Genomic DNA, 25442 nt, shown 5'->3' on the forward strand with positions numbered 1-25442 from the left:
TGAATCTGAGTAATTAATGATAAAATAACGAAGGTGAATTTTTTATTGTTCAACTGGATTACCCAAAAATAAATGCCTCAAAATATTTGAACTAAAAGTAGTAAATCTCTCGATTACGACAGTGTATACATGAACATATTATATTGGTTAGATAAAATGAAAATACTCTCATGGTTATGTCTAATATCGCGTGTGTACCTACTCTGGCCGCGCGGCTTAAGCGTCGGTCTATAAATAGCGTTGTGGGTCCCAGGTTCAAATCCTGGGTCTGACAAGTACACAAATTGTTTTTCAATTCTCCATTTCAATTTCAAGATTTTCAGAAAATATTTTGTCGTATTAAATAGTTTTTAGAGGACGTATCGTTACGATTATAAAATCTCTTTAGTTCCAGGTTTGAATCCTGAGTCTGGAAAATACACATATTATTTTTCAGTATGTGTTTGGGATCAGAGTATAGACCTCATAGGTTGAACAAGTGACTGACATCCATTTCTCGTAAAAACAAAAATCTGTTAATACAAACCTCCACTCTGTAGAGGTCTATATGATCCTGTTATGATCGGACATGGTCGAAGAAGTATGACAATGTAAGTAATATCAAAGTATTTTACGGCTCACTTAATATTAAAAAAAAAATCATTTTTCATCACACTTGTTAGGAAAGCTCATAATGTCAGATGTAGTCGACAGCATAGTATAGCAATAAAATGGAGACACTGAGAGTAGTGAAAAGCGACAACTATAATATAATAATACTAGCTGACTCGGCAAACGTTGTTCTGCTATATAAATTATTTCTAGTGAATATTTTGGTTGTTAAATAAAAAATAACGAATGTATCGTAAATGTGTGGGGATTGGATCTATGACAGAAAGAGGAATATAGCGCTATAGACGATGACCGCCGATAAAAACAAAAAATATCAACCATTCATTTTCTCAATTCAAAATGAGTAATGATGTTCATAATGAATGAATTACCTGTGACAGGATCTCGTTGTTTACTGTTTATGCAATATCCGTCTTGTGACTTCCAGAAAATTAGCGGATATTGGAGAGCGTCGTATGAACGATGTGTGTCAGCGATGAACTCCAGATTATTGTTTTTTCTTCGAATCACGATTTCTCGCGTCGATGTGCGGTCGCCAACCATGATTCCAGCAATGTCGTCAACAACAGTCGCATTGAATCGACATACGTGCTCTCCAGCTGGTGTTTTATCAGGATTGATGACAATAGCGTGATTGTCACTTTGCAATTCGTGCATGTGTGCTTTGAAGAATTTCAATAATTAATTGTGCTCATTCAACAGGGCGTCCAGTTCGCCGACGATGCGCCTGGCATTAGGCAAATTGAGGCTATTGTAGCCGCAACGTACATCCACATGATTGATGTCCTCGCCGCGCCCATGAAGTAGATTTGTAAAAATGTATGTGGTTCGTTTGGCATTGGCAGCAATTAGCCTACTTTGTGGTATACTTGGCCTTTGATTTTGAACGTAGAATGGAATTGTTGACCATTTGCCGCAGTATTGTGAACTATTTCTGTTGCTCCGGACGAAGTCATTTGGAAGCATAAATTGAATGTGCGAATGGACTTCAGGAACAGATTTGAATCTGGAACCGTGCCGATGAGCAAGCCGTTCAATGGTTCTGGTGGTATCTCAATTTCTGGTAGTTACACTTTTCCTGATGCGCAACACATCCCGGCTGACTCATGTTTGAATTCGAGCGCATGACAATGGGGACATTCTTTGTCCATAGTACCAATCAGCACTTTCGGATGAGCGGAATATTCAATATCTGGCTCGTACTCGAATGCGAGATGAAGGAACGAAGCGGATGTTAATGTTCGATGTACTTGTTGGCGTTGTCGGTCATTTGCTCTGCGCGTGTTAACTACAAACCGGCGCGCTTGGCTCCTTTCCAATTGTCGTTGTTGATTTCGTTCAGCTCGTGCCTCTTGTGATTGAGATGCACGCAATTGCGACATGCTTACACGCACGTTTTTGTTATTTTGTTGGATTTGTTCGTCTGTTCTTTCTGCTCTACTATTTTGCATGTTTGTTGCTTTATTCGTTCGACGACCCAAATGGCCCCCCTTGCTTCTTGCTGGCATTGTGCACTGTAATACACGCACATAAAAATAGATAAATTAAAATAAATCGTACAAAATTTTGCACGCACTGCGTTGTGATATGCCGAATGAAATGTCAAAATGACACTACGCTTCTCTTGAATTCTTCTCGGACGTAGCGCTATCTGTCATTCAACAACATAAATAATTTCGTTCTGTTTGAAATACAGTTAAATTTGTTCATACAAAAATAATAAAATCGCGATTTAAAAATGGGAGGGTGAGAGTAGGAAGGTGAAAATTTGGGGTTAAAGGTATTTTTTTTTGCCAAATAATAAAAAAAATACAAAAAAAAGATTGTCAAAAAAATAAAAGAAAAATTTTCTGGATAGAGATACCCTAATCACCTAGCGATATGAAATATACTTGTTGACCTATTCTCATACCTAACAAATATACATAAAAAAATTCATAAAAATCGGTCGAGCCATTTCGGAGGAGTTCGACCACAAACATCGTGACACGAGATTTTTATATATATAGAGATTATATGCATATTATGTAGACGTAGGGCCTTCAAGATTTCTTTATACGTTATGGTTTTGCTGCATAATGACGAATTTTCGTTCGGTTTTTCGTTACGTTTTTCTGCGATTACTAATTAATTTTCACTTAAATTCCGACTGCAATAACATTATGTTATTGTTATTATACTATTTCCACTACATTTATTATATATTCATAAAAATACCACCTAATATAAAATTAAAATATGCCCAAATTTTTAAAAGTAATAAGTATTAATAAATTATAATTGAGTCAATAAGTATTATGTCTAGCGGTTAAGTAAAGTTGCAGTTGTTTTTGTCTTCTTGACCTATTTACAACTCACTAAAGTAGAGCCGGCCATCTAAATATTGTCAAATGTTCAAAATCTCTCGTAACTGAATATCTCCAAAGTTCTAATTTGAATAGTTAGAGCGCTCCGCCTGATGTTATGTCATGTTGTCATGTATCCACGGACATAGTTTAATATAGAGGCGCAGAATTTATTACTCTGACAAAAAGCGACTGGCGGGACATAGGAAGGGCGCGTGCTTGCCGGAACGTCTATATGGGCGTTTCCCAACCTTTAATCTGCAGCTTACTGCCATTTTTGGTTGATTCAATAGTAGAGCAAGTCAAGATTCTTTTTATTTTCTAAAACTCTTAAGCACTAAGGTGCATGGTAGCTACATCAGTCCCGTGCAGCATCGCTTCGGGACTAAGAATTGTGACACTAAAATCTTTTCATTCTGACACATTTATAGCATCATGGAAGGCGGCCGTGCACAAACCGTGGCTGCATATATATGGCGGGTGGAGATGGGGCAACTCAAATCATTGATTCAATGGTCACATCTACGCTTTTGGAACATAAATCTTTTCATATCGCCACGTATGGCAGGATCACAATAAAATTTCAAATAATAACCTCGTATACGTTATCAATATAAAAGACGATAATAAATTATGTAAATACGGGAAATTTTAGTGTCAATATATCTCGCGACTTTAGTACAAATAAGACGGATCACTATTTTTCCTAAATTCATAGTAAAAACCGTTCCAATAAGTGAAATTTTAAACAGGTGCCTAATGAAATTACATATTTTTAGCATGACTGGATTAAATTAAATGTCTTTTTAGCGATGCTATTCTATACGCAAGGCGGCTATCGACGATAGTTTATCATATTTATGTATCGAGGCCGTTAATTTTTACAATAAGTTAACCATCTAAACTGTCAAAAATGCTATGTGTCTTCTAGAGCGAGGTTGACAGTTTTGAGAGTTTAGAGTATTTAGACGGTTAACTTATTGTAACAATTAACCACCTCAATAAATAAATTTGATAAAGTGATAATATTTATCACTCAAGCCATCGATAGCCGCCTTGTGTATAGAATAGATCCACTGAAAGAATTAACAACAACACCACTAGAAGAAATATTATTATATAGAACAATCGGTAACAATATTTTTAAACAAAAGAGAGTTTCATTAATATTTATGTTATTTATTGAAGTCCTATGACTGTGAACTCTCAAGTCAATATAATGACGTAAAACCCTTTATATCAAATAATTACCTATTTTAATACAGTTGTCTGTTTGATTGATTTATCTGTTTTTAATAAATTTATTTTTTTACGTTGCGCATATTAATATAAATTTTGAGAAACGCTGCACTATATTATATTCCTTAAGTCTAAACTTTCTGTCAAAAGCTACTAGCATCCCAGCGAAAGCTCTCTGTGCCATGACGTCACCTCAGCCGAATGTAGTTCAAGTGATTCCGACGAAGCGGCCGATTGGGCCAATTACTTTTCCGTTCTGGAAAAAATTTAAAGAAAATTACGGCAATTTACGAGAAATGTTTTCTTGAGGATATTAATTTCTTGAATGGAAAACATCAAATAATATTATAACAACGCTTCCATTTTGTATAGCTATCTAGATTAGAAAAAAATATATTACTATGTAATTTAATAACATGCCATCTTCTTTAATGTATTTACTTTATAAGTATATTATTATAAATCTCTATATAATATGTATAAAAAGATTTTGATTAAGAAAAATATAATAAATATAAATGTGTATGTAGGGGAAGCTGTTGTACCTTGGACAGGGTTGTACCTCGAACACATGCATGTTTTTGTATATTGGCGTCATTTTATCTTAAAATTTACAATAATAGTTTGAACACCTTCATCTTGGTGGATAATTAACGCTAGTTTCAGATGGCAAGCGGCACGCGTGTTTATGTAAAGTGAGTTTGAAAATTTTCGTTCGTAAAAGTAAGTTTTTTTCATTTTTTTTTTTGTAAATATATGCCATACTATGTTTTTTGTGTGAATAAGTAATAGTGTAATTGAATTAAATTTCCTATGTCCATAATATTGGGTTATTATAGATTTTGTATTCTTTACCTAAAAAAAACTATTAATTGTTTTTGTCATTTTGGCGTGGTGTTGTACCTTGGACATAAAAAATGCGTTGTACCTCGAACATGTCCAAGGTACAACGCATTTGCCACCCATATTGTGTATGACTATGATTATTATTGTTCATTCATTTAAACATTCAATTTAATTCAAACTATTGTTTAAACTTGTTCCAGGTGTTTACTTAATATGCCGGATATCGAAAAAATACACAGTTCGATCCGTTTAATAAAATAACATAAATATACGCTGAACAGAGCTCCGAAACTAAACGGGTTACTCAGAAGCACAATAAGAAAGTATATTAATCATTTTGAAAATACTGAAAAGCCTGCACCCTTTATGAAAATCTAGCTTTAAAAAAAATTTTCAGTGAAGAAGCAGAACATAATATGTAGCTGCAATACATTACAGAAGCTGCATCTTTGCAGTATGCCTTCTATGATAAGACCTCACCCCAAAGCTGCCCCGCGGAAAAATAATCGCCAGGGGCAATAAAAAGGTCGATCTCGTAGACTGACTGATACACCGGAGAAATTAATAATCGAGGATAAGAAGAAAACCAAGCTGGCGAAGACTTAAAATATTATTCCATCGAAAAAACCTAATTATGTTCTTAAAAAAGTTTCTGCTGTTAAGAAAAAGCTATTAGTTAGTTTCGAATCTTCATCAACAGAGTCATCGGCTGATAATTTTGCACTTGAAGACTCCAGCGATTCAGAAAGACCTCAAGAACTTCCAGATGAATTTTAATCTACACTGAATTTAGAATATCAAGTGGGGGATTTTATAATTTTTCTTTATGAAAGAGAATAATTATTTTCTAGGAAAGATCCTAGAAATATGCAAGGATGGGGCCAAGATTAGCTCAATGCGAAAATCGCTAAAGGGTTGAAAATGGTCGGAGAACATCGACTCGAAGAATTATCCTTGAGGTGACGTAATCCAGAAAATTCTACTACCTGAAAAATGCCAATCTAAATTTACTTAATTTACTAAATTTTAAATCTACATTTATCAAGTTGAGGAAATGGTCAAGTATTAGGGTGATAAGGAAAAGATAATTGAGGTTTTATTATTAAATACGATTCATTTTATGTGTTATAATATCTACCTTATTCTAATTAAGATAATTATGGTTTATAATTAAGTATAACTGTTATGAAAAAATGTTCTTCTGTTCCATAAAATATATTTGTAAAAAGCTTATTTTCTTTTGTCGTAATAAACAAGCGAATGCGAATTTAATAAATCTGTGTTTTTATTTAGCATAGGTACCTAAATGTCCCCTTATTAGGATTTTTAAATGTATGTCCAAGGTACAACCTTCATATGTTCGAGGTACAACACCCCTGTTGTACCTTGGACCTAAATCCACATTTTTTTATATGGCCTAAAATCACCATAAATATCAAGATATTTAATTTGATACATGTATCAAAGCATGCGCAACAGATGCTAAAATCAAACCAACTAAAGTTGGCAATTTTACCTATAACCAGTAATTTATGAAAAATCAAAAACAGAAAATAGGTCCGAGGTACAACAGGTTCCCCTACAATTCATATTTACTCGTATGCTCGTATAGTGTAAAAAAAAAGATAGAAATATGTATGAAAGAAAACTATTTGGTTTTAAAACTATTTTTTATATAATACTGTTTTATTAATACTTTTTTCTTCTAAATGTCATGTTGTGAACGTCTTAAATAAATATTTTGTAATTTTCACTATTTTTGTTTATTTATTTTTTTACATATTATGTAAAAAAAAAATAGAATTCGAAATTTGAATTTGTACAAACAGAAAATTCAATAGCACAAAATTATTTTTTAAGATAAACTCGAAGTGGCTCAATAATTATTGCCAGCATGTTTTCATCAGCTTGGTGTGTTTCATCAGATGAGAGTTGAGCACATCTGACATCCGCCAATCTTTTCTCAAGACTCATTACCTTTGCACCAATGACTCTCCTGATGTTTAGAGAAATAGCTGGAAGATAGGACAGAGAACTGGCGATGGCATATGGGTGGAGAGATCTCGTTACTATCATGACAATACTTGTCTTTATGCTGACATATTGAATCATACAATAATTATTAAAAAATATTGTCGAGTCCTAACACCTAATACTAGTAATAATAATAAAAGTCCTAACAACCTAATATTTTTGATTCCACTTAATTCAGTTTTTATTATATTTTTTATCTTGTGGTAAAAAATACTTGAAGCCCTAGCTTCCTGCTTATCTTGATAACCGTGCTAAAACTGAAATAACTATGGAATGTAATATTTTTATTATTATCGTGTTGTAAACTAGATTTAAAATTAGTCAATTATTCCTCAATTAATAGATTATAATCATTAATATCTCTTATATTTTATATGGATTATATAATTCAGTTGAAATGTTATGTTGTTAAATAAATTAAATACGTAGTCCTGCTTCTTCATCGAAGATTTTGTGTGCCTAGTGAATTTCCGTTCGTTAAATAATATGTTCAGAATAATTTAGTTTTATAGCACAAATACAGAAAAAGATAAAGAAAAATAACTATGGTTGCATCCGTGTGCATACTATATGCAAATTCAAAGTAAATAGTTGACGGTTGAAAATTTGTTTGCACTCTGAAAATGTAGAATGTGAAATCAAGTTATGCATATTTAATTCAACTCACAACTTCTCATTTCCACCAAGAGATCCCGTTTCTCTCGTTTGCATTTGGCATTTGACCCGTCGAAGATTTGAAATGCTTCGATATCTTTTCGCAGTCCCGCATTCTGGTAATTAAGAGAAGCTTTATTAACAGTATTATTATCTCACTGTCGATGATTGTGACTATTTTTAAATGTCACGGTGATTCCGTATTCCGCTGTATACAAATTTTTTGAATGTATTGAAAATTCTGTACCGCCATACATTTGTTTCTGCTTCGATGATCCTTTCAAAATTATCGTTTTATTTTTTGGTTATTTTGTCAAAAAATGTAAAACTCTCTAGATACATAACTTTAAGAAGTAGTTCTTTACTTTTTTCAATATTAATTCATGTCCATTAATTAATGTATTATTAAAAATGCTTGCCCGAACGAACGAAGTTTGTTGAATGAACCGGATGCTATCAATCGTAACATGGACTTTAATATTGTAATTAAATAGATTCATTTACTAAAAGTCAAATGTACCTTTTGTCGTATCTTAACACTTTCATAATGTTTTGAATACTTTAATAATGCTTGTATTAAAAACACATAGATCTATCTAATACACCTCTGTAGTTCATACATTAAAGTGTTCCTTCTTTGCAGTAGTTTGAATGCACATAGCATATAAGGGTAGATATTTTAATAGCATATAATGAAAATCTTTGAAAGTTTTCTCTGTCTCAAGGAAAATTGGATAGGCAGTGTTTGAATAACAGTGTTTGTTCAATTGATTAATACTGCATAATTTAAATCCGATCGAGGTTAGAGTATAATTGATAATTGCATCATAAAAATATATTTATATGTGTGCTTATTTTTAGTTCTTTTATTAATTTATCATAATCATAAGCCGGCGTTGATCCAATACTGAGTGAAAACTTTTTCTGAACAATGTGTTATGCTACGAGTGTTACATCAAAATTAAATAATTTCCTGTGACATTTAGTATACATATTAAATTTGTTTATAAATTTAAATACTTACTGTTATTTTTAATGGAAAATCTGGACCTATAAGGGTAATATATGGTCGACTATACATTGTTATAATTTTGTAGTGGGTGACTATATAGGAATAATTATCATTTTATACTGTACGGTATAATAGGATCATTATAAAGCTTTTAACTCTATTGCCAAAATGTGACCATTAATTTGAGAGATATTGCATTTACGCGGATAAAATATATTGAGCACTATGTGCCGTGTGATGTATGACTTTAAACCAAATTAAATAATCCATACACACTTCAAAATATTTGTGGTAGGTAATATTAAAATTATATAAATATAAGAATTAAATATTATATTATATTTATTAATTTATCAAAATAGGTAGAGAGTAATTAAATTTACTGTATTTCTTCCTCGTAGCCACGCCAATGACTCATTGTGATTTGCCATCCTTGCTAGCGTCGATATTTGCATCATTGACACTATATAAGGAATCGAGAGCATTAGTTGTTTATACTACCAGGTTGTATAACTAATCTGTTCTACTTAAATGTTGCAAATTATAAAGGGGAGAATTGAATTCATATTCCACTTACGTGAGAGTAGATGAATGCTGTACTATAATTTCTTAGAATAATTCGATTTTTAGACATTTTACTATTTTTGTTATTCAAGAAGTGATCCATTATATTTGTTTACTGAAATATTTTTTTTACAATATATTAGTTATCTTGTATTTTACAACGTTTTTATTAGGTCATATTCTTGTTTGCCTGGTGGTGGTTTGTCCAGTAGAAATCTTGCAATCGGTTTTTAACTAACTTCCCAACTAGCTAGACATTTAAAACTTTTGAAATATATCAAAACACGATGCCAATGCATTATTTTAATACTTTTAGCCATTTTTAAGCTGAATTGAATTAATTTTCAGTTAATTCTCTTTTGTATGAAAAGTTATTTCAGAAAAATCCTTAAAAAGTAAAAGACTATTATTGGTTGCTAAGGCGATGGTCCTAGAAACAAAATTATTAATATACACGTGCGTTACTATGTAAATCAAAATTAAATGTCACATTTCCGTATTCTATATTTGTTTGTTTTTTATTTACTTCATATCAAGTACAAGTTTGAGCATATTGAGCGTAATAATTTAACAGAAAATTTAAAAACATTGTATATAAAAAGTTCTTTTTATCTTGTAATTATTTTTCATTTGTTTGTTTGAAAATATTTAAATGTCTTATTGTGAAAGTATTGAACTTGTAATTTGTAAATTCCATACTAACTTACTTATTTCACCCAACAAATATGACGTTTAATTAAATACCAGTCTATAGATATTGGCGCATTGTAGATAAATTTTTCCATCTTTCCGTATGGTAATGCTATGGGGTTTTCTAATGTTTTCATTTAAGGGCGAAGCCGCACGGGCGCTGCGTCGCGAGACCGCTGTATTCCGACTGCGAGCGGAAGTGAGGACGCACCGCGACTTCGCTCTAACTGGTTACTCAACCTCATCGGCGCTAGAATTATGTTCATTTTACTTGGTATATTGCCTGCTGGCTTTCGTTTTTATTTTTTTTATTTTTATTGGTTTCTTTGTTAAACACCACAACAGGCCGTGAAGACCAATAATAGTGGTAAAACTCCCAGGCTTGAGGAATTTACATATTAGATTATGTAAATATATTTTGACCTCACCGAGAATCGAACCCAAAACTCCGGGATGGAAGGGCAGCGCTTTACGCACTGCACCACAAGAGCCGCTAATACTGCGTATTCCAACTAGCATAGATATATACAAAACATGTTTAAATATACATAATTTTGAAAATACTTTTGAGAAAATACATTATAACCAATAGAAAAAATGTTCAAAAAAAAATTAAGACACCCCACCCCTCATGATTCGAACCTGCACCTGTCGGGTTTCGCACCTACGCACATAGACCACTATGCTAAATGTACGAGTACCATACTTAATTACGACAAATTTTAACTAATGGCTCTCATTGTACTCTCTGAAGCGTTTTCTAAATTTAGCTACTATTGGCTATCGGGTTTTGAATTCTAAATCAATATAGGTATTACTTTAATTACAAACCGACGTCACGGATCACTCCAAGATATATTAGTGTTGTACCTTCCTTGTACTAGCTTTTAATTAAATACTTTTTAAAAAGATTTGTTCTATTGGTTATAATTAGGGAGTCCAATCCCGAGCCAAAATTCTGATCCCGAGATTTCGGAATTACAATTTGACAATCCCGGGATTGGAATTTTTTTCCATTGTTAATATAAAAATTTTATATTTACAAATAACATTGATAAAATCGGTCAAAAATAAATCTACTATAATTTATACTATTTAAGACATTTATTGTTAATATTGTATACGTTCAATCTGGGAAATCCATAAGTTTAATAGAGTAAATAATATTGTAATATAAATTATAATGTGAATTTAATATGAAATTGCTGTTTCTGATAGTAATTATTTATGAATGGGTTAGCGAGATTTAAAATAGTAAAGCAAATCATGGTGTACTTATGGCCTATCCGCTTCATAAATCTAATCAGTCAGCCAAATGTGAAACTGCCGATAAACGTGTGAGATCATGGTGGAAATACTTTGTTAATAGTGCAAAGCATTGTTTTTTTTCCAATCTTTTTCATTTTTATTAATTTATGTGAAAAAATAAAATGAATCGGCAACTTATACATGGGTGTAAATCAAACTTCATTCAAACTCAGTTTATTTCTAATGTAGTTATTTGTTATTAAAAGTATTTTTTCTGTTATACTTTCGTTTTTATTTTATTTTCCATAAAAATTGATATAAAAATCAATCCCGAAAGTTTAGGGGTTATGTTTATCAATCCCGGGATTCATAGGTATTGAAAATAGCTCGGAATCCCGGGATTGGAATCCCTAGTTATAACGTATTTTCAAAAATATGTATGTTCAATAACTAGAATGTTACATTCGTAAGTCTTGAAATCAAAGTTGAAAAAAAATTGTGAATTATTCGTTGAATAAAAAAAGTAATTAATTAAAAAATGTTTAAATATTTCTTAGACATATTATATGTAGTTAGATTTATACCCGCCATCTTTTAATATACCTTTATTTAGAATATTATTATTTCTATTTATTTTAATAATTAAACTATACTATAATAGAAACGTTGCTGTGAAATCGTCACCGAGTGTTAACAAATTTCATAAGCATCGCTCTTGTTGTTCAAACTCCTTGATTATACACTTAGGTAAGTGTAGTGTATCCGTGTAGAATTTGGAAGACAAAATAATACAAATATATTATGTACAAACTACGAGGAAGTCAATATCAAGAACAGTCAAGAAATACACCAACGCCACTTATGTGTACTTAATCAAAACTTGGACGGTTATCTCGCCATCATAATGTAAATTCTAAATAGTTCGCCACATCAAAATATCAAAACTGTATACCTACATTACTAACCTAAGTAATATTCCGATGTCGTAACTTAATAAGTCTTGGGAAGTTGTATTTTATTAGTGAACTACTATAAGAACACCAGTTCTTGTTGGGTAGGTACTAGAGTATATTATTTCAACTGTGACATGCATCGATAAAAAAGTGTGTAAATTATGTTACGATTAGATAATATTAATTTGACTCAACATAATTCATCCCTTTACAATCTGAAATTGTAATCAGTTCATTAAAATTCAGCAAGTAATTTTGTCAATAAAAAATATCAAAAAACATTTTTAAAAATATTCAAAATAATTACGCCATTCAAATCATTGAAAAAGATAATGTATTTTAATTTATATGAACATATTACAAATTCTATTAAAAGAAAATTATAATGAAAAATAATGTGTTTCAATTTTAATCCATATTCTCATTCTTTTATATACAATCTCAATTGATAAAGGCTATCTAATGATAATGATAACTATCTTAGAAATAGAGAGCATCAGTTGTTTATTCTCCCAATAACCAACCTGCCATTGCTAATGCCAATTATTGGGAGGGCGATAACTATGTTCAACTAAATTGCTTCGGGTGATGATATACTCCACTTACATGAGAGTGAGTTAAGGTAGACGCTATTTTATAAATTCTTTAAATAGGGTCTCCTTAGAAAACTCGGTGTACTTCTTTGAACTTCTATAAATGAACAATTGTATTTCTTTTGTATGTTTATATTATGTTCTCTTTTTATATTTTCTTTTTTATCCCTTTTATTACTTTTATTTCCTTTCTTCTTTATAATAATGTTTCATGTCATGTTGTAAACCTCTTAAACTTTGTAATGTCCACAATATGTAAAAATAAATACATTGAATTGAAATAATCAGAATACATCAAAGATTTGAACTCAATTTTAAATAATCACACTATTACGTTTCAAAATGAAATATTTAAGATGTTCAGCTAAATATGACAACAATGTTGTGAAAAGACGAAATGGGGATTTGCAATATCGACCAAATAAACGATGAATTTATCAAAAAAAAAAATATTTTGTTTGTAGAAAGAACTTTAATATCCATAATATCATGAAAATAATAATTATGATTTTCATAGATACTTAGCTGTAATAAAATTTAAAACATATTTTTTATTTGAAAGTAATATTTTCAATGCCATTATATTTGAAGGAAAAAAACACGATTTCACGAGATTGATGGCTTTTACTACATAAAAATAAGACATAAAACGCGAAAGATTTCTGTGCGCGTTCCGCTTTTTCGGCTATCCATAAAATTTATAAGTTTCCACATACGTGAGACGATAAGCTATCCATAAAAATATTACCATAAACATTGATAAACCCTAATATGGCGCGCGTTTTTTGAGCCGATGCCTTACGTGGACCCAGGCTCGAGGCTTAAGATTTCGTTCGTGACAATACAATGTCGAGAGGCGTGAGATATAGCCAGACTGGCAGGATTCCAAACATATAATGCATTATCAAATTTAGAATAATTTATTCTAATATAATAGACTTAAGTATATCTAAAATTTACCACCATAAAAAAAAAGAATATAACTTTACGCCAGTTTGTGACGATTCGTTTTATTACTACCACGTAAACAGATAACTTCCACGCGCGCCTTGCACATAAACAATGACGGAACTACAACAGAATCTGTACTCCTAATTTCTAATAAACTTTCTTTTTAAATCTCGTATATAATAAAAATTTCACTCGACTGTCTTACCAGTCCATGTAAGTGACGTTGAACATGCTCGTATTTGATGAATGAGTTATTTCCCCACTGAATCTCCATTGATCTACAGTCAAGCAATCTTTCGGTATTTTGTTAAAACCGAGTCAAGGACCATCGTTCGTGATTTTCAACAAGTATATAAAATATAAATAAAGTGTATGAAAAACATAGTTCGCAAAATACGTTAAAACTAAAATTTGGAGACATTGACGCTTTCCAGGTAATAAAGTACCTAAGTATGTATTGTTAATACCGTGATTCAAAATAACAACAGGTGGTCATCGATATTAATAAAGTTTGATAAACCTAGGACGCATTGGTTAATGCTGTAGTAATTATACAATATGGTGCTGGTGGCTAAATTGGTCGAAATTAGCCGAAAGCCGATGGATGCGGGTCGAGTCCTGCAGACATGGTATCAAAACTTTTTTCAAAATATTTTGTCGAATATGTATGTTTCTGTGGTTCCTATTTTAACTTTTCAACTTAGTAAATTTTTCATATTATTCATATATTATACAATTAATATTTTTTTAATCAGAAATCTATGGTATTTATAGCTTTATTTTAAATTATCATTTTGTTAGCACGCGCATATGATGTAATAATAATTAATGTACATATTATGTTATGACAGAGACGTTTCCTTTGTTAAATTTAAAAAATATATATTATGCGTTTTCTACTTATAAAAACTAACTTAAAAGCACATAAGCTTTTTGTTTGTCTGCCGTAGACGCATCTACAGTAGACGTAGAAGCGTGCAAAGCTTTTTTTATTCGTGTCGAGAATTCCTCATGTGGTCGCTGACTTACGTAGCTAACTACCCGGGGCCACTTGTTCTGTTCAAACGTGAGGCTGGGATGTCATCGAAAGTTGACGTAGCGAAGCTTCCGATCACGCAGCGTATATAAAACAAATGGTGAATGGGAATGAGAGAGAAACATTTAAGTACTTATACGAAAGTGAGAATTTATAAATATATTAAAAATTTAGTAAAATTAGTCATTTTGTTCAATAACTAAAACGTATTTTTAGTGCACGATTAAAACGAAAGATATTATTTTTGTTTGTGACTTTATTTTTAAAAGGAAGGCATGGAACACAGTTCCAAAAAATATTGAATACTTAAAAACGAGTTAATATTGTCTATAAATATATTATATTTATAGACACTGTGAAGAATAATATGTGACCTCAAACTACATAAGTACATACTTCGAATAATTAGAGATAAAAAGAAAATTAAGATAATATTATAATATTTTAGGAATTCATCCAGTTTGAGAGTTTTTATTTCAAAATAAAAATAAATATTTTTTATTACTATTATTTTTCAATCGCAGTAAATATCTGATAATAATTATAAAAACAATGGTACCTATATTTGGAGGCAGAGTGTAAGCGAATTTAATCATGTTTAATTTTATATTTAAGTTAATCGTCCCGTAAATATGCTCAAGCTAAGTAGAACATCAGTTTTGTACGATTATAATCTTAAGATTACGAATGTAGGTACGAACTAATATTCCGACTTCAGAGTTATTAGCAAATATAATAATATAAAATAAATAAATACAAAGTTTTATTACGAGAATATTAGCTCGAAAGAGAAATAGAAAGATATATTTTAATGTGCACCAAAAAACAACATGCTTGTAAATATTTCATTAACCCTTGAGTTTCATAATGCAGTATTACTTAATTGGTCAGATGCAGACTTCACTTACTTAGAAAATGAGCAGTGGTGAACTAGTACCTGCATTGCATTACTTTAATAAATTTAGTCCTATAGTAAATCCAACACAACTTGCGATATCAATTTTCGTTTTTGATTCCATTTAATCATTACATAACTATAATATTATTAAAAGATAAATAAATACATAGTTGTACGTATACGGCCGCGCGGCGTAAGCATCAGCCTATAACGTCGTGGGTCCCAGGTTCGAATCCCGGGTCTGGCATTAGTGGAAAATACACATATTGTTTTTCAATTAGTGTATGAGTCAGAGTATAGACCTATAGGTTGAGCAAGTGGCCGACATCATTTCTCGTAAAAAAATCTGTCAATAGAAACATCCACTTTGTAAAGGGCCATATATGATCTTATTAGGATCGGGCATGGTCGAAATTAAAAAAAAATGTATATAAAATGATTTTCAGTATTCATCACATATAATAAAGAATCTTGTGACCAGTGTCTTGTTATATACCACATTATTAATCAAATTTGTGAGTGATAGTAATAGAAACATTTTATAAATTACCATGAAGTGAATGCTGAATCTCTTAAATTAAAATACATTCCATTTTATTTTAATTTGGTTTAAGTCTTGATATATTTTATTAAAATGATAAAGAATCTTGTAATATTAATCTAGAATCTATGTAGTTTTTTTCTATAAACTTTGTAAAAAACATATTTTTATCCGGCTCTGAAGATCGATGTTCATTCCCTACGGATATGGCACCTATAACAATTACACAATTATAGCGTACTTCATGGCTAGTCGTTAACTTTCATGTTTATTATTTCCCTTAACGATCTCTCCTTGTTTCCGTCACTCAGCCACTTTGACATTACTTACTTCTCTGAAACGTGACTTGAACTGTTTGTATTTTGAACGTGAGACTATTATTTCAGTAAAGGTTTTGTTTTATAGCACCGTCATCAATATCCACTGCTAGATTTAAATTACTTCCTCTTCTCTCGTATCAAGTAAGATTAAAATTGCTTTATGTCTATGACAAAATGATAATATTATTATTGTCATCGACCACTCTCAGGTTTAAATTAATATAAAAATGAAGTCATTCTTTATACATAATTGTAACGCGTCGTCATCTGAATATAGAACTATAATTTTTGTATTTTTACTATTTGATTCAATCGTTATTTTATATAAGAAATAAAATGCTCTCTCTATACTGAAAGATTACAATATTGTATTGCACATCTAAAATATATTTGTTATTCGGTAAGGCATTATTATTTAGAAACAGATATTTGAAATTAGGAAAATCATACAGTACAGCAAATAACAGTGCGTAAATAAATAACCAAAACAAAACGACAACTTTTCTACTGTCAGACAATAAGATCTCGTCGATAACAGGATGTCGCTGTAGTCGCATTTACAAAAGACTTATCAGTGACGTACCTGTCATAGTGGCAATGCGTGTTTAAATAATGTATCGGCTTTCTTTTTTTTACAATTTACCAAAAGTTTACTAATAATAATTCTAATATCACTCCTGATCGTTTTAGACATATTTTTATTATAAAAAGCATCAAATTACGTAAATTGATAGATCCGTACACGACGGAAGCGTAAAATGAAATACTAAATTTGGGGGCGTCCCTCATTTGAAAATGGAAGTACGATTAACTGTATTGAAGGCGCTTATTATTTCACCGTTTTAACACTTGGACAAGAATTTCTTGTTCGACAATATAGGTCGTTTTTTTATATATTTTTAACAATCAATGTACCTAGTATAATGTATACGCAGAGAAACTATTTTTCCTAATTCTCACCAATTTACTCCATTATTATCTAACCACATTAAAATATTCTGGAATCGCTTGAAAGTATACAAATAAAAACTATTTGACAAGCTCCTTATTTAATAGTCCATTTTTTGGATTCACTTAGTAAATACAACTATTTATTCTTTTCGAGATATTCAACACTTTTTGATAACTTGTACAATATCCATTACTACACTATAATCTATTGCTTGACCATTACTCAATTTTAGCAACTGTCCCTGCGACGTATTATTTATCTCTTATTTCAAAATGAAAGCGAAGCAATTGCCATTTTTTTTATTATTTAGTTGATACCAAGTAGTGATAGATACATTTATATGTACCGATTCAGTTTTAACACCTAAGTTAAAAACAAACATACAAAAAAACTATTTTTAGAAATAACCATAGATGATAATATATACACATATACATACAAACATCTAAGTAAACTTTATTTAATACAATGACGACGTAATGGATGCCGTGAGACAATAGATTTGGGAAAACAAACAGAATTAAAATATTAAAAAACATACGTTAAATCATCCAAAACATTATGACCGTTGTTAAATTTATTGTTCAATTAATTCAAATAAAAGAGGATGTTTTATTGTGTTTGAATATTTTTTTGTTTGTGAAAATATTTTTACAACTTTTATTAGTATTCTTTTTGTTTCAATATATCGCGCTATGAAATTGTATGTGTACCATTATTAAGGCACATTCGACTACCTGCTGTGCAAAAATATCAATTATAATTGTTATTGCTTCAATTTCGTATTCAAATTTTTAGACCGGTTTGCATGCATCGTACATGTTATTTCATATTACTATTATATTCATATAATTTAGTTATACTTATGTGTAAAAAGCGGTATATATATATATACAGAATAACCTACATTAAACATATGTATAAGTAGTAATAGTAGGTATATTGCATAACAGTTTGATGAAATAAAAGTAATTATATGCTTGAATTATGTAATATATTTTTAATTTACTAATAATTATATACTATGTCCTATTTTAATTTTTTAAATCATCATCAGTCTGTATCTATCCGCTGCTGGATGAAGGCCTCTCCAAGCTGACTACACTTCTCTCGGTCCGCAGAACTTTATCATTTTATCGATCTAGCGACCTCTAGGTCTACCTTGCGGACGTTTTGTACCTCTTGGATACCACTGGATGACTAAATTTATCCAACGATTGTCCCTTCTTCGAGCTGTGTGTCTAACACATTTCCATTTAAGGTTTCTAGCGAACTCTATTACATCGAAAGCCCTTGTCTGATTCCTTATCCACTCATTCCTCTTTTAAATACCATTATTATTACCAGTCCTTTATGTTTTTCATCACTTGTAATCATCATATGTAATTTGTAATGTGGAAGTATATCCATATTCAAAAGTAGGTACATAATAACCATGTATAATAGATTTTTGGCTATTTAATACATAACTAGCTGAGCCAGCTGGCTCTCGCCAGTCTGTCTCGCTAGGTCTTGCAGACAGCTTTTCATCATAGTGACTTGGTGTTGGATTTTAATATAATAATTGTAAAATGTGTATAGACGGCGCCATAGTTTTCCCTTCGGGATGGATTTTCATTCACGTCAGACAATTGAAAATTTATCTGATTTGTCAGTTTTACGATATGCATGTCGTCACTGCAAATACAAATTTGGAGTCATGTGCGTAGTCTATTCTGGAGTCTGGCCTTCTCAATATCATCTGACACCATTTCAGGCTGCTAAGCCTAGCAAAATAGCTGGCAATCGCCGATTGCTACCACTGTCTTTTTAATTTTAATACAATATATGTGTAGGTATGTGCATTTAAATATGATAAATAGTTATACATCTCAATCGTGATTATCATAAATAGCGATCCAATATAACGCGAATATTAATCTCTTTCGGGTCCCATTTACATAATAGAAAACGGTTAGCAGCATAAAAAATAAATTTAAACATTATTTTGTTTCATTGTCTATAAAAAATAAATGCTTGGAGCCACAGAATAATATTTTAAAAATCATATTTTATTTTAAAAATTAACCTTAAACAATATAGTTTCCCGGTGCGGGACATTCATATCGAGACAAATGTTGATAAATAATGAAGTAATACATATTATATCTGATAAGAATAGGAATTTATAAGACCTAAAGATATGGAATCAGCTTAAAAAGGCCTTCATCCAGCAGTGGATTGATACAGGTTGATGACAATAATAACGATATAAATGGGTAGGTATATAAAATCACAAATTTAAAAAAATATTGCAGTTTATATGACCAAGAAGAGTAGAATTAGGTTGGGATAACCTTCATCCAGCAGTGGATTAATCTTGGTTGATGATGATAATGACGATATTATGAATGGGAAAATATAATATCAGCAATTTTGATAAATATAGTAATTCATATGACCGACAGAAATTCAAACAACTTAGAGAGGCCTTCATCCACCGGTGGATTGATTCAGGTTCATAATGATAATGGAAATATAAATAGATATAATATATTATCACCGATTTTGATAAATACAGCAATTCAAATGACAGAAAGGAGTAGAATCAGGCATGGGAGGCCTTTATCCAGCAATAGATGGGTTCAGGTCAATGATGATAAGGACGATAGAAATAGGTATAATATAGTAGTAGAATCAGGTTGCGGAACTCTTCATCCAGCAGTGAATTGATCCTGGTTGATGATGATGACGATATGAATATGTAGATTAATGTAATATCACCGATTTTGATAAATACAGAAATTCATATCACAGAAAGGAGTAGAATCAGGCTAAGGAGGTCTTTAAGTAGTGGATTGGTTTAGGTCGATGATGATGATGATGACGATATGAATATGTAAATAAATATAATATCACCGATTTTGATAAATACAGCAATTCATATGACAGAAAGGAGTAGAATCAAGCTAGGGAGGTCGTTATTAAGCAGTGGATTGGTTTAGGTCGATGATGATGATGATGACGATATGAATATGTAAATAAATATAATATCACCGATTTTGATAAATACAGCAATTCATATGACAGAAAGGAGTAGAATCAAGCTAGGGAGGTCGTTATTAAGCAGTGGATTGGTTTAGGTCGATGATGATGATGATGACTATATGAATATGTAAATAAATATAATATCACCGATTTTGATAAATACAGAAATTCATATGACAGAAAGGAGTAGAATCTGGCTAGGGAGGTCTTTATTAAGCAGTGGATTGGTTCAGGTCAATGATGATGATAATGATAATGACCATATGAATATGTAGATAAATATAATATCACCGATTTTGATAAATACAGCAATGCATATGACAGAAAGGAGTAGAATCAGGCTAAGGAGGTCTTTGAGTAGTGGATTGGTTCAGGTCAATGATGATGATGATGACGATATGAATATGTAGATAAATATAATATCACCGATTTTGATAAATACAGAAATTCATACGACAGAAAGGAGGAGAATTAGGCTAAGGGGGTCTTTATTAAGCAGTGGATTGGTTCAGGTATATGATAATGATGATGATGATGATGACGATATAAATGTGTAGATACATATAATATCACAGATTTTGATAAATACATACATTCATATGACAAAAGGAGTAGAATCAAGCTAGGGAGGTCTTTATTAAGCAGTGGATGGATCCTGGTTGATGATGATGATGACGATATGAATATTTAAATAAATATAATATCACCGATTTTGATAAATACAGAAATTCATATGACAGAAAGGAGTAGAATCTGGCTAGAGAGGTCTTTATTAAGCAGTGGATTGGTTCAAGTCGATGATGATGATGGTGATGACGATATGAATATGTAGATAAATATAATATCACCGATTTTGATAAATACAGAAATTCATATGACAGAAAGGAGGAGAATTAGGCTAGGGAGGTCTTTATTAAGCAGTGGATTGGTTCAGGTCAATGATGATGATAATGATAATGACCATATGAATATGTAGATAAATATAATATCACCGATTTTGATAAATACAGCAATGCATATGACAGAAAGGAGTAGAATCAGGCTAAGGAGGTCTTTAAGTAGTGGATTGGTTCAGGTCAATGATGATGATGATGACGATATGAATATGTAGATAAATATAATATCACCGATTTTGATAAATACAGAAATTCATACGACAGAAAGGAGGAGAATTAGGCTAAGGGGGTCTTTATTAAGCAGTGGATTGGTTCAGGTATATGATAATGATGATGATGATGATGACGATATGAATGTGTAGATACATATAATATCACAGATTTTGATAAATACATACATTCATATGACAAAAGGAGTAGAATTAAGCTAGGGAGGTCTTTATTAAGCAGTGGATGGATCCTGGTTGATGATGATGATGACGATATGAATATTTAAATAAATATAATATCACCGATTTTGATAAATACAGAAATTCATATGACAGAAAGGAGTAGAATCTGGCTAGAGAGGTCTTTATTAAGCAGTGGATTGGTTCAAGTCGATGATGATGATGGTGATGACGATATGAATATGTAGATAAATATAATATCACCGATTTTGATAAATACAGAAATTCATATGACAGAAAGGAGGAGAATTAGGCTAAGGGGGTCTTTATTAAGCAGTGGATTGGTTCAGGTATATGATAATGATGATGATGATGATGACGATATGAATGTGTAGATACATATAATATCACAGATTTTGATAAATACATCCATTCATATGACAAAAGGAGTAGAATCAGGCTAGGGAGGTCTTTATTAAGCAGTGGATGGATCCTGGTTGATGATGATGATGACGATAAGAATATGTTTTTAAATATAATATCACCGATTTTGATAAATACAGCAATTCATATGACAGAAAGGAGTAGAATCAAGCTAGGGAGGTCATTATTAAGCAGTGGATTGGTTTAGGTCGATGATGATGATGATGACGATATGAATATGTAGATAAATATAATATCACCGATTTTGATAAATACAGAAATTCATATGACAGAAAGGAGTAGAATCTGGCTAGGGAGGTCTTTAGTGGATTGGTTCAGGTCGATGATGATGATGATGATGACGATATGAATATGTAGATAAATATAATATCACCGATTTTGATAAATACAGAAATTCATATGACAGAAAGGATGAGAATTAGGCTAAGGGGGTCTTTATTAAGCAGTGGTTTGGTTTAGGTATATGATAATGATGATGATGATGATGACGATATGAATGTGTAGATACATATAATATCACAGATTTTGATAAATACATACATTCATATGACAAAAGGAGTAGAATCAGGCTAGGGAGGTCTTTATTAAGCAGTGGATGGATCCTGGTTGATGATGATGATGACGCTATAAATATGTTTTTAAATATAATATCACCGATTTTGATAAATATTGCAATTCATATGACAGAAAGGAGTAGAACCGGGCTAGGGAGGCCATTATCCAGCAGTGGATTGGTTCAGGTCGATGATATAAGAATGATAGAAATAGGTATAATATCACAAATTCGTTAAACCGATAGTAGTAGAATCAGGTTGCGGAACCCTTCATCCAGTAGTGGATTGATCCTAGTTGATGATGATGATGATGATGATTATGATGACGATATGAATATGTAGATAAATAACATTAGAAATTCAATACTGTCAAGAATACAATCAACGTAGAGAGGCCTTCATCCAGCAGTGGATTTATTGAGGCTCGTGATAATAATGGCATTATATATAGATAGGTAGATATTAATATTATATCACTGATTTTGATAAATATAACAATTCATGTGTAAGTAGGGAGTAGAATAAGGCTGAGGAGGCCTTCATCCAGCAGTGTATAGGTCAAGATTGATGATGAAAGGGACGAAAAAAATAGGTAGATATTATACAATATCACACATTTTGATAACTATAACAATTCGTATTAATTTCTTTCATTGTTTGCAATGGCAACTTTTTTAGTATGGAAATTAGTAGCCTAGGTAATTATTCAATAACAAAAATAGTGGGTGAACAGCCACAAAGTATTTTAAGAAAATCAAATTTGGAATATCACGTTATCTATGATATGACGGCCAGTGGCGGACACACCTGTCAGATTTTTATTTACGTACTGAATTGTAGCAAGATTATGGTTTTTTCACCGGAAAAAAGTGCGCCAATGCCTACATTACGATATTTGAATAAAAATAATTAAATTTGTTTGTCAAATAAAGGATTAGAAGGTCTTAAGCGATGAAGACGTCATTCTGCTGTATGTTAAAAGAAGTATGGCGAATTGTATACGCTGTATGAGAAAATATCAGTTATAAACGTCACGTACCTGTAAAATCAATGAAAATTTCTGAAATGTGGTCAATTCAAACGGTTGATGAATCGTTAGCGCACATTTTGAAGTGAAGATGTAAAAATAACAATAAAATGTCGCTTAAATGAGCTGTCGGTGAATTTTCTATAACTTTATAAGCGAACATTAAATCTAGAAAATGTTTATTATGAAATCAGTAGGCTTTGTAGGTTCAATGAGATTTATTTCTAGTATTAGTAGTATTTCTATTAATAACGAAGTTATTTCTTCTTTAGATATGCCTACAAGCTATATTATCTACCGTTTATAACAATAGCGTTTAAGTGGAAGTTAATATTTTTTGCTACTGACTAAGAATCAAATCCTAAGTATCAAAATCTAATGGAAATTGATTTGGTATACATTTATTTTCCAAGAGTTTTGTACTATTCCCGTTTCACAATTCCTTCGAGTTTTGCCTTTTCACTCTATGCATGTAATAATGACTAATAGTATACATACAACCGAATTCGATTAAAGTTTGTTACCGTTAATGTACTCAAGTAACTAATTAATAATCGATCATATTACATTACTTATAATAAGTACACAATAATTTGTGTTAACAACAGATATTGGCACCTTTTAAATATATGATAGTAATGAACTTCTCAGTTGAATTACCTTATACATAATAACTAAGTTTTTACTAATAATACGTGTATTATTATAAAATTATAATTAGTCACACAAGTTTCAACGTAAATTTGTAAAAAATCATCATTAGCTGGAGTTGATCCACTGCTGCTCCACTATGTCCTTCTACTCATCTAGTTATGTAGCTCTTCATAGGTACGTATATTCGTAAAATTAGTAATGTTGTCGAGGTGTTAACGCTACTTCGTCGTCTAGTGCCTGTTTCGTACCACTATTATAAAATATGCTAACCAAATAAGCGCACTTTATACATTTTGTTTCTGAATGAAACTTATTTATTCTTAATATTATATTCATTGATTTGGTAGCTTGATTTGTAGTACCTACTAGTAGTTTAGTGTGTAACAATAGGTATTTATATAATAATTATTGATATATTAATACTTGCTTACATTTTAATAATTAAAGTATCGATGCTATTCGAATTTAGTTAACATTGTTACTTCATGTAAATGTTATAAAATATAATGAGAAACGTGTTATTGATAACAAAAACATGCATATTTATTACTGGGGAGTCAGTTGAAGGTATTCTCTGGGGCGTATTTGAGCGGCGGTCGCCCATTTGACCGTCATCGACGCCATTGTGTAAAACCGATAGTATTTTTTTATTTGCGATATTGTTGCGATAAATCGAACACTCTCAACACTTCACTGCAGCAGGTAATACCACTACAATATTTTTTTTAATATACTACTTACTTCTATGAAATAATATCTATAGTTCACAACTGTCCGCCGCGCACAACAGTAGTACCTAATATGTCACAGTATGGTTCATAATGAATACGTATAGGAGAATGTTGTTTCATTTATGTAATATTGTGAGATTTGATGGAGGTTACCAAAGTAACAACTGTCTCTCTAAAATAGAAATTAAGTCTCCCCAGTTTCAAATAGTAACACAGACTATAATAGTTAATA

Source organism: Rhyacophila brunnea, unplaced genomic scaffold, assembly GCF_057557595.1.
Source record: "Rhyacophila brunnea isolate RB1 unplaced genomic scaffold, BYU_Rbru_1.0 scaffold_10, whole genome shotgun sequence".
Taxonomy (NCBI): Eukaryota; Metazoa; Arthropoda; class Insecta; order Trichoptera; family Rhyacophilidae; genus Rhyacophila; species Rhyacophila brunnea.